Source organism: Gossypium arboreum, chromosome 10 (assembly GCF_025698485.1).
Source record: "Gossypium arboreum isolate Shixiya-1 chromosome 10, ASM2569848v2, whole genome shotgun sequence".
Taxonomy (NCBI): domain Eukaryota; kingdom Viridiplantae; phylum Streptophyta; class Magnoliopsida; order Malvales; family Malvaceae; genus Gossypium; species Gossypium arboreum.
This window is the reverse complement of record NC_069079.1, coordinates 116,998,377-117,012,356: the sequence shown is the minus strand read 5'-3', so window position 1 is coordinate 117,012,356 and position 13,980 is coordinate 116,998,377. Positions and strand designations below refer to the sequence as shown.

The 13,980-nt window shown below is 36.1% G+C and overlaps 2 non-coding genes across 2 annotated transcripts; one reads left to right on the top strand and one right to left on the bottom strand.

Moving 5' to 3' along the window:
* The first annotated feature begins 9,564 nt into the window (after window positions 1-9,564).
* On the top strand, window positions 9,565-9,671 carry LOC128283090 (small nucleolar RNA R71). The gene has a single exon (XR_008273431.1). It is a non-coding gene; the product is annotated as a small nucleolar RNA R71 (small nucleolar RNA).
* A 2,979-nt stretch (window positions 9,672-12,650) lies between these two features.
* LOC128283021 (small nucleolar RNA R71) lies at window positions 12,651-12,756 on the bottom strand. The gene has a single exon (XR_008273366.1). It is a non-coding gene; the product is annotated as a small nucleolar RNA R71 (small nucleolar RNA).
* Window positions 12,757-13,980: the final 1,224 nt, after the last annotated feature.

Genomic DNA, 13,980 nt, shown 5'->3' with positions numbered 1-13,980 from the left:
TTGATGTTGCCATAGAAGGAAAAGTGATCAGCATGTTATAAAACATAAGAATAAGGAATAAAGTTTAATTCCAGCCTAGGGGCAAAAGTGTAATTATGCAAAAGTTTAGGGACAAAAGTGTAATTTTTCCAAAGTTCGTATTAAATGCTGTTTTGATGAATGTATGTATTAAATAAGATTAATTTGGCATTATAGATCAAGAGAAACGAGATTCAAGTCGCGATCGAGGAAAAGAAAAGGTTGTGGACTAAATTGCAAAATCTTTATATTTTGGTACCAAGGTAAGTTCATGTGTAAATAATGTAGCATAATTGTTATTTTTAAGTTATTGATATTAATTATGTGTTATGCTGAATTTCATTATGAAATGTATGCTTTGTGGTTAATTTCAAATAATATGTAAATTATGTGAACTACTTGTTAAATATAATTGTTACCGAGTATTGATTTCGCATTCTACTAAAGACGGCAAGGATAAGTGTTCGAGGAAAAGCCCGTTTGAACCTTAGGAATAGATTAGGATACAAGTGACATGTCACTAGGATGGTTGAGCATCCGAACTCGTTGAGTTGAGTCCGAGTTCACTTATGGATGCGAATGTCCGAACTCGTTGAGTTGAGTCCGAGTTCGTGAGATGTAACTAGGCATCCGAACTCGTTGAGTTGAGTCCGAGTTCACTTATGGATGCGAACGCCTGAGCTCGTTGAGTTGAGTCCGAGTTCGCTTATGGGCGGTTACATGATTGCTTGATTGAATATGTGGCACTTATGTGCAATTTATCCGTATCCGAATTATATCCCGATGTGTTCAACGGGTAAAGTTCTACTCAATGGAGGAATATTCGAGATGTAAAGAGACGATTGGTGAGTGATGTTAAATGGATATTTTGGACAGGTATGTATTTAACCCTCGGGTTGAGTATTGATACAACCACTATAAGGTAATAAGATGATGAAAATGATCGAAATGTGATATGTGTTTTAGTGATGTATGCTAATGTTGATTGGTATAACTGCTTGTTATGTTACTTATTATTTGCATATGAACTTACTAAGCATTTATGCTTACTCCTCCTTCTTACTCATTGTAGTTTTGGACAAGCCAGCTCAGAGTCGGGATAGGTCGAAGGCTCACCACACTATCCGTAAGATTTTTGGTAAATGGCTTGTAAATTTAAGTATGGCATGTATAGCAATATACCCATTTTGTGTAAATGATCTTATGGTATGGTTGTGAAATGGTTGAGGAAATGCTTGATAATGATAAATTATGAAAATGGTTAGTTTAGATTATGTTTGATGTTAAGGAAAACTATTAAGATACTTAGTGCATAAAAACTCATAAAAGGATGAAATTTACCATAAACAGAATACCGCAGCAACACTAACGCGAGTTTGAAAATTTACTAAAATCATAGAAATTGAATTTGGTGGTGAAATACATATCAAATTTAAGCTTATTATGTCTAGTTTCACATGAAACAAATGAAACAAGTAAAGGAAGTATATGTTAGAAGATATTTTAATTTTAGTGAAACAGAGTCATAGCAGTTTCTGAATCCCTGTTCCTACTTTAGAAATTCACCATAAATTGTAAAGATATAATTAGGTGGTGTATTTTATATCATAAGAATCCTTATTGAGTCTAGTTTTAGTATAAACAAACCTTATAGTCATATGAATTTTGTACAGAGAGAAATGTGGTTCGTAGTAAACAGAGGTCAGACCAGTCAAGTCTTGAAACAGGGTAACTTTAACTAATAAACTGTACTAATTGGCCCAACCAAAATTCTAGAAAAAATTAGTAGATATTTTTATGAGTCTAGATTCAGGAAAATTTACGGATCTTAATTTCGAGTTTCGTAACTCGAGATATGATTTTTCTTGTGACTGTGACGCAAGTAGCTTAAAAGCTGTGAATGTAGAAATAAATAATTCAAAGTTCTAAAATGTTAAACTAAGCTTAGTAACACCTCATACTCGACTCGGCGACGGTCTCGTGTGTGGGGCGTTACATTTAGTGGTATCGAGCAGGTTTAGTCAGGTTCTCGGACTACGTGTTGTATGTACGGATTTTGCTATACATGCCATATGTATGAATTGTGATAGTGTGACGACTTGACCTTTTAAATGAAATTTTTTATATAGTAAATGGATCCCGATCCAGTGTGGCGAGATGAAGTACTGAGTAATGCGCCACTCGGCTGATGGAGCAGCGCGATGAAAACCCACCCCTCATGTTGGTCGTGGAGGAGGGAAAGGGATCGAAGCCTTTCTCCAAATGATGAGTGCATGGTACATCGAGTTCGTTCAGACGAACCCAAATGTACGACCTCCCCACCTCCCCAATTCCTCAACCTATGCCTCCAATGCCTCAAGGAGTGGATATGATAAAATTTCACAGAACCCCGTTGATAGAATTCGTAAACAAGGGGCTGAAGAATTTAGAGCAAATATTGATGATGATGCAGAAAGCAGAGTTCGCTTGAAAATTCTATCCGTATTTGATGAATTATCTTGTACACCAAGAATGTTTGAAATGTGCTACATCTTTGTTGAGAGATTCAGCCTATAATTGGTGGAAGACTTTGATTTCGTGGTACCGAAAGAGAGGGTAACTCGGGAATTCTTTCAAGAAGAGTTTGGAAGAAATATATTAGTGAAAGATTTATTGATTAGAAATGTAAAGAGTTTCTTGAGTGAAGCAAGGTAATATGACAGTCTCGAATATGAAAGAGAGTTTGTTCGATTAAGTAAGTATGCGGGAATATGTTCCTCTGAAGCCAAGATGTGCCGACGATTTGAAGACGGGCTTAACGAAGACATTAAGGTATTTGTTGGGATCCTTGAACTAAAAGAAATGGTGGTACTTGTCGATCGAGCTTGCAAGGTGAAGAATTATCAAGGAAAAGAAAAGGTAGAATCAAACACGAAATTGGAAGAAAAGACCAATGAGTAATGCACCTCACAAAGAAACCGGAAAGTCAAGAAATATGAATCCTCGCTCCCAAGTTTCAATTGGGCAATCATATGGAAATTTTAAGAAGCGAAATGTGGGTATTAAATCTCGGACTACTTCATGGCTAGTGTGGAAATACGAGATTTGTTAAACCCGAAAGTGCCGTGTGGTAGAAATCATTTTGGTCCGTGCAGAGCAAATGAATGTTTTCGATGTGGTTCTCCTGATCATTTTATTAGAGACCGCCTGAGAGAGAGTCGAGAAAGAAAAATTTCGAATGTAAAAGCTAGTGGTGCAGACTCGAGGGAAGGTATCCGAGAAAAGTTGGAAGTGAAACAAGGAGAAAGAATGTAGCCAGGGATGCACCGGTTAGACCTGAAGGAAGGGCTCCGGCTAGAACTTAGGCTATTAAAGCGCGTGAAGATGCTTCCTCACTTGATGTGATTACCGGTACATTTTCTCTCTATAATGTTAATGTTATTGCTTTGATTGATCCGGTTCTACTCATTCATATGTGTGCATGAAATTGGTGTCTAGTATGAATATACCGTTGAGAATACGAAATTTATGATTAGAGTGTCGAATCCGTTAGGCAAATGTGTGATTGTTGATAAAGTATGTAAGAAATGTCCTTTAATGATTCGGGATCATTACTTTCCTACCGACTTGATGTTGTTGCCGCTTTGATGAATTTGATGTTATTTTGGGTATGGATTGGTTGACATTGCATGATGCTATAGTAAATTGCAAAGAAAAGGTTATAGAATTAAAGTGTGGAAATGGTGAAACTCTGCGGGTTGAATCAGATAAATCAGAGGCATTGCCTAGTGTGATTTCTTCAATGTCGGCTCAAAGATATCTAAGAAAGGGTTATGAAGCTTATTTGGCGTATGTAATTAATACAAAAGAAGTTGAAAAGAAAGTTGAATCGGTCTTGCCAGTGTGTGAATTTGCGGACGATTTCCGGAAGAATTGCCGGTTTGCCTCCAATCGGGAAGTAGAATTTGGTATTGATTTGATACCGAACACTCCGATCTCGATTGCTCCATATAGAATGGCACCAACAGAGTTGAAAGAATTAAAGTCGCAGCTTGCAAGAGTTGACCGATAAAGGCTTTGTGAGACCGAAGTTTTTCACCTTGGGGTGCTCTCGTGTTATTTGTGAAAAGAAGGATGGTTCTATGAGATTATGTGTTGATTATCGGCAGTTAAACAAGGTGACAATCAAAAACAAGTATCCGCTGCCAAGAATTGATGATTTGTTTGATCACTAAAAGAAGCGACATGGTTTTCAAAGATTGACTTGAGATCCGGTATTACCAACTGCGGGTAAAGGAGTCGGATGTGCTGAAACCGCTTTTAGAACAAGGTATGGTCATTATGAATTTTAGTTATGCCATTCGGATTGACAAATGCTCTCTTTGTGTTTATGGATTTAATGAATCGCATATTTCGCCATATTTGGACAAATTTGTTGTGGTGTTTATAGATGATATTTTAATTTATTCAAAAGATGAGATGTAACATGCTTGAGCATTTGAGGATAGTTTTGCAAACTTTGAGAGATAAGCAGCTGTATGCTAAGTTTAGTAAAAGTGAATTTTGGCTCCGGGAAGTTGGATTTTTGGGTCATATTGTTTCAGGTGATGGTATACGGGTTGATCCTAGTAAAATTTCAGCCATTGTTGATTGGAAACCACCAAAAACGAATCAAGTTAGAAGTTTCTTGGGGCTAGCTGGGTATTATCGGCGGTTTGTAAATGGATTTTCTATAATTGCTGCTCCTATAACTAGATTACTCCGAAAGGATGTTAAATTTGAATGGACGGAAGAATGTCAACAGAGTTTTGAAGAATTGAAAAGTTATTAACAGAGGCACCAAAGTTAGTACACCTTAATCGTAAAGAATTTGTGGTGTATAGTGATGCTTCTCTAAATGGTTTGGGGTGTGTGCTCATGCAAGAAGGAAAAGTGGTGGCATATGCTTCGAGGCAGTTAAAACCTCATGAGAGGAATTATCCTACTCACGATTTAGAATTGGCTACGGTGGTGTTTGCTTTGAAAATTTGGCGACATTATTTGTATGGTGAAAAATGTCGGGTATATACCGACCACAAAAGTCTTAAGTACTTGATGTCACAAAAAGACTTGAATTTGAGACAACGAAGATGGTTGGAGTTGTTGAAAGATTACGAGCTTGTTATTGATTATCATCCGGGAAAAGCGAATGTGGTTGCTGATGCTTTGAGCAGAAAGTTGTTGTTTGCTTTGAGAGTTATGAACACTCAGTTGAAAGTGTCAAATGATGGTTCGATTCTAGCAGAGTTAAGAGCAAAACCAATGTTTTACAAGAGATTTCAAACTCGTAAAATGATCAAGATTTGCTAGCCAAAAGAAAATAAAGGTGAAGTCGACACGGATCGATTTCGAATTGGTTCGATGGGTGCTTAATGTTTAAAGATCGGATTTGTGTATCAAGAATGAGGAATTGATTCAAAAGATCCTACAGAAGCACAAAGTGGTTATTTCTCGATTCATCCGGTAGTACGAAAATGTATAATGACTTGAAGAAAATGTATTGGTGGAATGGAATGAAAAGAGATATATCGAGTTTGTGTCCAAATGCTTAATTTGTCAACAGTGAAAGTGAACACCAAGTACCTTCGTGATTACTCCACCTATTATGGTTCCCGAATGGAAATGGGATCGGATTACTATGGATTTTGTTTCAGATTGCCATTGACTCGGAAAGAAAGATGCCATCCGGGTAATAGTTGATGATTAACTAAGTCGGCTCATTTTATCCCTAGACGCATTTAATTATTCTCTTAAAAGTTGGCTGAATCAGTATATTAAAGAAATTGTTAGATTACACGGAATACCATTATCGATTATTTCAGATAGAGATCCAAGGTTTACCTCATGGTTTTGGCAAAAGTTGCAAGACGCGTTAGGTACGGTTAAATTTCAGATCGCTTTTCATCCACAAACCGATGGACAATCGAGAGAGTAATTCGATTCTTGAAGACATGCTCGATGTTGTGTATTGGAATTTCAAGGAAGTTGGGAAAGATATTTGCCATTGGTAGAAGTTGCTTACAACAATAGTTATCGACGAGCTTGAAAATGGCACCTTATGAAGCATTGTATGGTCGTAAGTGTCGAACGCTTTGTATTGGACTGAACTCAAGGAAAATCGATTTATGGAGTGGATCTAATAAAAGAAATCAAGAAAAGTGAAGATAATTCGAGATTGTTTGAAAGTCGCTTGAGATAGATGTAAATCTTATGCGCACCTAAAGCGAAAGGACATTGAATTTCAAGTTGGTGATAAAGTATTTTTAAAGGTGTCTCCGTGGAAGAAAGTCCTTAGATTTGGACGGAAGGGCAAATTAAGTCCGCGTTTTATTGGGCCGTATGAAGTAATTGAAAAAGTTGGACCCAGAGCATATCGGTTAGCATTACCACCGAATTAGAGAAGATTCATGATGTGTTCCACGATCTATGTTACGTCAAGATCGCTCAGATCCTTCACATGTAGTTTCACCGACGTAAATTGAACTACAACCGATATGACCTACGAAGAAGAACCGATTAAGATTTTAGCTCGAGAGGTCAAACAACTAAGGAATAAAATGTTGCACTTGTGAAGGTGTTGTGGCAGAGGCATGGAGTAGAAGAAGCTACATGGGAATCCAAGAAACTATGAGAAATCAATACCCACATCTATTTATGGTAAGATTTTCGAGGACGAAAATCCTTAAAGGGGGAGAGTTGTAATATCCCTAATTAGGGCCTAATCGAATAGTGGTTTCGTGACCACAAATCGAGATAGAAATAATTATTTTATAATTATTTTGATGATTATGATATGATTGCATGATTGTGTGAAAATTTCGTGATGGAATTCTATGCCTAAAGTGCTTAAATTGAAAGTAGGGACTAAATCGAATAAGTTGCAAAACTTGCATTCTAGAAGTTTTAGTATGAAATTGTTTTGGAATATTAATGAGGAGGTCTTAAATAGCAATTTGACCAATTTTAAGTTCATGGACAAAATTAGGACATGGAAGGAATTTTGGAAAGTTTAGTAGTAAGGGTATTTTGGTCATTTAGTTATTAAAATGAATTAAAACAAAATTAAAAGCCAATTTTGTCCATCTTCTTCATTAGGCCGAAATTTCAAGGGTTCTCCATAGCTAGGGTTTGTTTCAAGCTTCCAAGCTCCATAGTAAGTGATTCCAAGCCCGCTTTTAATGATTTTTACGCTTTTGAGATCCCAGAACTCGATAAAGCTTAGTTAGCAATAATTTAACCTAGGGTTTATATTTGGAAAAATACCCATAGGTGAAATTTGTGTATTTTGATGTTTTATGATAGAATATGAAGTTTTAAATTATGTTAGACAACTTGTACTACTCGATTTTAAGCAAAAACGAGTAAAAGGGCTTAATCGGTAAAAATACCTAATAGTCACAAGTATATGTTAGAGAGAGAATTTGATGTTGCCATAGAAGGGAAAAGTGATCAGCATGTTATAAAACATAAGAATAAGGAATAAAGTTTAATTCCCGAGCCTAGGGGCAAAAGTGTAATTATGCAAAAGTTTAGGGACAAAAGTGTAATTTTTCCAAAGTTCGTATTAAATGCTGTTTTGATGAATGTATGTATTAAATAAGATTAATTTGGCATTATAGATCAAGAGAAACGAGATTCAAGTCGCGATCGAGGAAAAGAAAAGGTTGTGGACTAAATTGCAAAATCTTTATATTTTGGTACCAAGGTAAGTTCATGTGTAAATAATGTAGCATAATTGTTATTTTTAAGTTATTGATATTAATTATGTGTTATGCTGAATTTCATTTTGAAATGTATGCTTTGTGGTTAATTTCAAATAATATGTAAATTATGTGAACTACTTGTTAAATATAATTGTTACTGAGTATTGATTTCGGCATTCTACTAAGACGGCAAGGATAAGTGTTCGAGGAAAAGCCCGCTTGAACCTTAGGAATAGATTAGGATACAAGTGACATGTCACTAGGATGGTTGAGCATCCGAACTCGTTGAGTTGAGTCCGAGTTCACTTATGGATGCGAATGTCCGAACTCGTTGAGTTGAGTCCGAGTTCGTGAGATGTAACTAGGCATCCGAACTCGTTGAGTTGAGTCCGAGTTCACTTATGGATGCGAACGCCCGAGCTCGTTGAGTTGAGTCCGAGTTCGCTTATGGGCGGGTTACATGATTGCTTGATTGAATATGTGGCACTTATGTGCAATTTATCCGTATCCAATTATATCCCGATGTGTTCAACGGGTAAAGTTCTACTCAATGGAGGAATATTCGAGATGTAAAGAGACGATTGGTGAGTGATGTTAAATGGATATTTTGGACAGGTATGTATTTAACCCTCGGGTTGAGTATTGATACAACCACTATAAGGTAATAAGATGATGAAAATGATCGTAAATGTGATATGTGTTTTAGTGATGTATGCTAATGTTGATTGGTATAACTGCTTGTTATGTTACTTATTATTTGCATATGAACTTACTAAGCATTTATGCTTACTCCTCCTTCTTACTCATTGTAGTTTTGGACAAGCCACTCGTGAGTCGGGATAGGTCGAAGGCTCACCACACTATCCGTAAGATTTTTGGTAAATGGCTTGTAAATTTAAGTATGGCATGTATAGCAATATACCCATTTTGTGTAAATGATCTTATGGTATGGTTGTGAAATGGTTGAGGAAATGCTTGATAATGATAAATTATGAAAATGGTTAGTTTAGATTATGTTTGATGTTAAGGAAAACTATTAAGATACTTAGTGCATAAAAACTCATAAAAGGATGAAATTTACCATAAACAGAATACCGCAGCAACACTAACGCGAGTTTGAAAATTTACTAAAATCATAGAAATTGAATTTGGTGGTGAAATACATATCAAATTTAAGCTTATTATGTCTAGTTTCACATGAAACAAATGAAACAAGTAAAGGAAGTATATGTTAGAAGATATTTTAATTTTAGTGAAACAGAGTCATAGCAGTTTCTGAATCCCCTGTTCCTATTTTAGAAATTCACCATAAATTTTAAAGATATAATTAGGTGGTGTATTTTATATCCTAAGAATCCTTATTGAGTCTAGTTTTAGTATAAACAAACCTTATAGTCATATGAATTTTGTACAGAGAGAAATGTGGTTCGTAGTAAACAGAGGTCAGACCAGTCGAGTCTTGAAACAGGGTAACTTTAACTAATAAACTGTACTAATTGGCCCAACCAAAATTCTAGAAAAAATTAGTAGATAGTTTTATGAGTCTAGATTCAGGAAAATTTACGGATCTTAATTTCGAGTTTCGTAACTCGAGATATGATTTTTCTTGTGACTGTGACGCAAGTAGCTTAAAAGCTGTGAATGTAGAAATAAATAATTCAAAGTTCTAAAAATGTTAAACTAAGCTTAGTAACACCTCATACTCGACTCCGGCGACGGTCTCGGGTGTGGGGGCGTTACAGTACCATTGGCTGCTGCATCGATCAACTGCCTAGTTGAGGGATTCAAATCGTTGTAGAAGGTTTGAACCTGTAGCCATAGAGGTAACCCATGGTGAGGGCACCATCTCAATAAGTCCTTATACCCCTCCCATGTATCATATAACATTTCTAAATTGATTTGCACAAAGGAAGAGATATCATTTCTCAACTTGGCTGTCTTAGCCGGTGAGAAGTACTTCAAAAGGAACTTCTCGGTCAGTTGAACCCTTGTGGTAATGGAACCTTGTGGTAAAGAGTTCAACCACTGTTTTACTTTGTTCTTCAACGAGAAAGGGAATAATTGTTGGCAAATGGCGTCGTCAGTAACGCCATTAATCTTGAAATTATCACAGATTTCTAGAAAATTGGCCAAATGAGTATTTGGATCTTTGTCTTGCAAACTATCAAACTGAACAAACTATTGTATCATCTAAATAGTGTTCGGCTTCAGTTCAAAATTATTCGCGGCAATAGTGGCTCTCACAATACTCGATTCAGCCCCAGTTAGAGTGGGCTTTGCATAATCGTACATAGTACGAAGAAAAGGATCTGGATTTGTAGAATATGCAGCAACTGCAGGAGGTAGCTGATTATTCTGATTATCACCCATCTCTTTAGTAATAATAATTTACTCTTGTTAGTCTACTATATTCTGTCGACTTTGCTTTCTTCTCTACGGTTTCTATGAGCTGTACTTTTAATTTCACTGTCAAATAATAATTGTCCCAATGAGTTTCCTCTAGTCATAAACTAAAGGAACCTTCCAGAAGAAAATAAAAGAAAATTAGAAGAAAAATTAAACAAAAAACAAAAATTATAATAAACAACTCTTTTTGTCTAATTTTGGCTCGTTTTTAGCTCCTACTGCTCCCAAATGCTATCCTAAGTATAGAAACATGAACTAAAAGGATTAGGAGCATCAAATTCACTAGTTTGCATAATTCATCATCCAAAAATGCATTAAAAATGAGATTAAAATATCATTCTTTTATAGCTTATCAGCTCCACTAGATGTAGAATTCGTAGTGGAGTAGGCTGCTTGCTATCTAAAATTCTTAATTGAAGATTGTGCTCCACCATACTGAATCAAGTTTGGTGGAGCAGTTGATTTCTCTTTACTATTTTTTACCCAGTGCTCCCGATAAGCCATAAAAGTAACACATTTTTAATCTCATTCTTGATGCATTTTTGGATGATTTATTATGTAAATTAGTGAATTTGAAGCTCTTAATCCTTTAGATTCATGTTTCTATACTTAGGTGAGCATAGGGGAGCGAAAAATAAGACAAAATCGAGTAAAAAGAGCTATTTTTAGCATCCACACGGCCTGAGCATTTCCACACGAGCTGGCCACACGACACGCCCATGTGCCAGCCTGTGTTGATTTCGCATTCTGTTTCCCAAACACGCGAAAAAACCCAATTTTTAGGCTTTCTGAGCATTCTAAAGTCTATAAATAACAGTTAGAAGAAGACCTAAGAGAGCACACAAAGAAGAACGAAGAAAATACTTGAATAACACTATCAGATTCAACTCAGAAGTAGATTTCCTTTAAGATTGAAGATCTCCATTAATTTCCTTAGAAGTTTTATTGGGTTTTTTTAAGTCTTGTTGATATCCTAACTTTGATATAGTTTTATTCCAGATTATGAACTAAATTCCCTAGATACCTAGGGAAGATGAAACCTAAGATGAATCTTATTATTTGATTTCTGAATTACATGATAAATACTTGATTCTTGTCCTCTATTATGTATGCTTATTTCATGTTTTAATATTTTTAGGATATTAATTCATGTTTAATGTGCTTATTTCGGTGGAGCAAAAGTCCCTGTTTAAGAGTGGATCTAGCATAATTGAGTAGAGTTGCATGCAATCCTAGAAATAAGACGACATAAATCTACTGAATTAGAGTCAAATCTAATAGGGGAATCCATAGATCGAGTTAACGTGACAAAAGGGGTTTTAATTAGAAAGAGATTTCAATTAATCAACCTAGAGTCAGTTGTTCTTACTCTCGAAAGAGATATTAACATAATTTAGGGATTTCTATGAATAAAGACATAAGTGAATAAATCGTTTAATTCAGATTTAGAATAATAAGGAAGTCTAAGAGGATTCTATCCTGGGTATTGTCTATCTTATTGGTTACATTTGATTGTTTTCCCAATTCATTCTCTGTTGCTTTCATAGTAAATTAGTTTAGTTAATTTTAGATTAAAAACAATTTCATCAATTTGTCGGCTAAATAATAGAAAAACAGTAATTACTAGTACTTTTAGTCCTCGAGGATATGATATTCCCTGCTCACCATAGCTACACTATTATTCGATAGATGCACTTGCCTTTGTCAAAATTTTAGTTAGTTTAGCGACCACCAAGTTTTTGGCGCCGTTGCCAGGGACTAAAATATTAGGAACACTCGATTTTTATTAATTTAGTTATTTTTATTTTTATTGCATCTTATTTTTTTTAGTTTAATTTTTGTTTTCTAATTTTTATTTTATTTGCTTCTGGCAGGTTCCTTTGGTTTATGATTAGAAAAAATCTATTGGGACCATTAGCATTTGATAGTGAAATTGAAAGTACAGCTTGCAGAAATCGTAGAGAAGCAAGGCAGAATCGACAGAATATAGTGGAAGAGCAAAAGGGCATTATTATTATTACTGAGGAGAGGGCTGATAATCAGAATAATCAGCTACCTCCTATAGTTGCTGCTAATCCTGCAAATCCGAATCCTGCTCATCGTACTATGTAGGATTATGCCAAGCCCAATTCTGCTCATCGTACTATGTACAATTATGCCAAGCCCACTCTAACTAGGGCTGAATCGAGTATTGTGAGATCCACCATTGCTGCAAATAATTTCAAAATGAAGCCAAGCACTATTCAGATGATTCAATAGTTTGTTCAGTTCGATGGTTTGCAAGATGAAGATCCAAATACTCATTTGTCTAATTTTTTGGAAGTCTGTGATACTTTCAAGATAAATGGCATTTCTGACGATGCCATTCGCCTATGGTTGTTCCCTTTTTCGTTGAGGAAAAAGCTAAACAGTGGTCGAATTCTTTACCACAAGGTTTTATCACTACATGGGATCAAATGACCGAGAAATTCTTACTGAAGTACTTTTCACCGGCTAAGATAGCTGAGTCGAGGAATGATATCTCTTCCTTCATGCAGATGGATTTAGAGACCCTAGATGATGCATGGGAAAGGTAGAAGGATTTATTGATAAGGTGCCCTCACCATGGGTTACCTCTATTGCTACAGGTTCAAACCTTCTAAAATGATTTGAACCCCTCAACTAGGCAATTGATTGATGTAGCAGCCGATGGTACTTTGAACAATAAAACACCTGAAGAGGTGATAAATTGTAAATTATACATATTTTTTGTAGCACCCCAAACCCGGCCCAGAAGTTACGGCCGGATTCGGCATGCCACATCAAAAACGTTAAAAAAATTTTTTCCATTCTAAGTCCAGAAAATCGTACTTGATGTTCAAAAGATTAATTCATTAAGGATTAAAGTGAATGGAAGTTGTGCACCAGGTAGGAAACCGGAAAAGAGGTGGTGAGTCCATCGGACTGCTTAAGTACCAAGCTCCCTTCGGATCTAATCCTAGACATGCATACCGCCATTGCCACACCTTAACGTCATGGATATTTCTAGGAAACCGATTTGATTAAGTCATTTTTAGGAAAAGTGATTAATTTTGGAAAATACTTTCATTGGGAAGCTTTGCTTGTTGTCGAGTTATTTTGAAATCAATTGTTGTTTTTGAAAACGCGCCTAAAGCTATCCAATTTCAACAGCTTAAAATAAGTAATACCTATCTTAGTAATACATATTAAAACCATCAAAATAATTAAGCGGCCTTATTACATTTAAAACCCAAAACTTCAAACGTAAATAATAGGATGTCCAGCTCACCGTAAGAAAATCAAACTTTCGAATCGGTGGCCACTCCGAATTCCCTCACGACTCCAAGCCCACTATGGTTGGGGATTTCTGCGTGGATGAAAATAAAAGGGTGAGTTTGGGAAACTCAGTGTAAGGAAAACCCATTCAAAGTCCAAGTCACTCAAGCTCTGTTGGGCCTAAGCCCATTCAGTAGCAGATGGTATTGGGCGAGCCCTTTTCAGACATAATAAACGGGCCTTAGCCCTTATTCAGATAATGATATGGCCCATAGGCCCATTTCAAAATACATGCAACATCAATAACATATGCAAGCCCATTTGGGTAATAAGTGATATTGGGCCAAAGCCCTTTTCAGATTATAATAAACGGGCCTTAGCCCTTATTCAGATAACAAGATAGCCCATAGGCCCATTTCAAAATACATGCAACATCAAGAAACATATGCAAGCCCATTTGGGAGACTACTCAACCCACCAACCACTACACTCCACCCGCATCAGCCATATACTCCATGTGGGAATAGCTCAACCCACCCAATTTAACACTCCACATTCT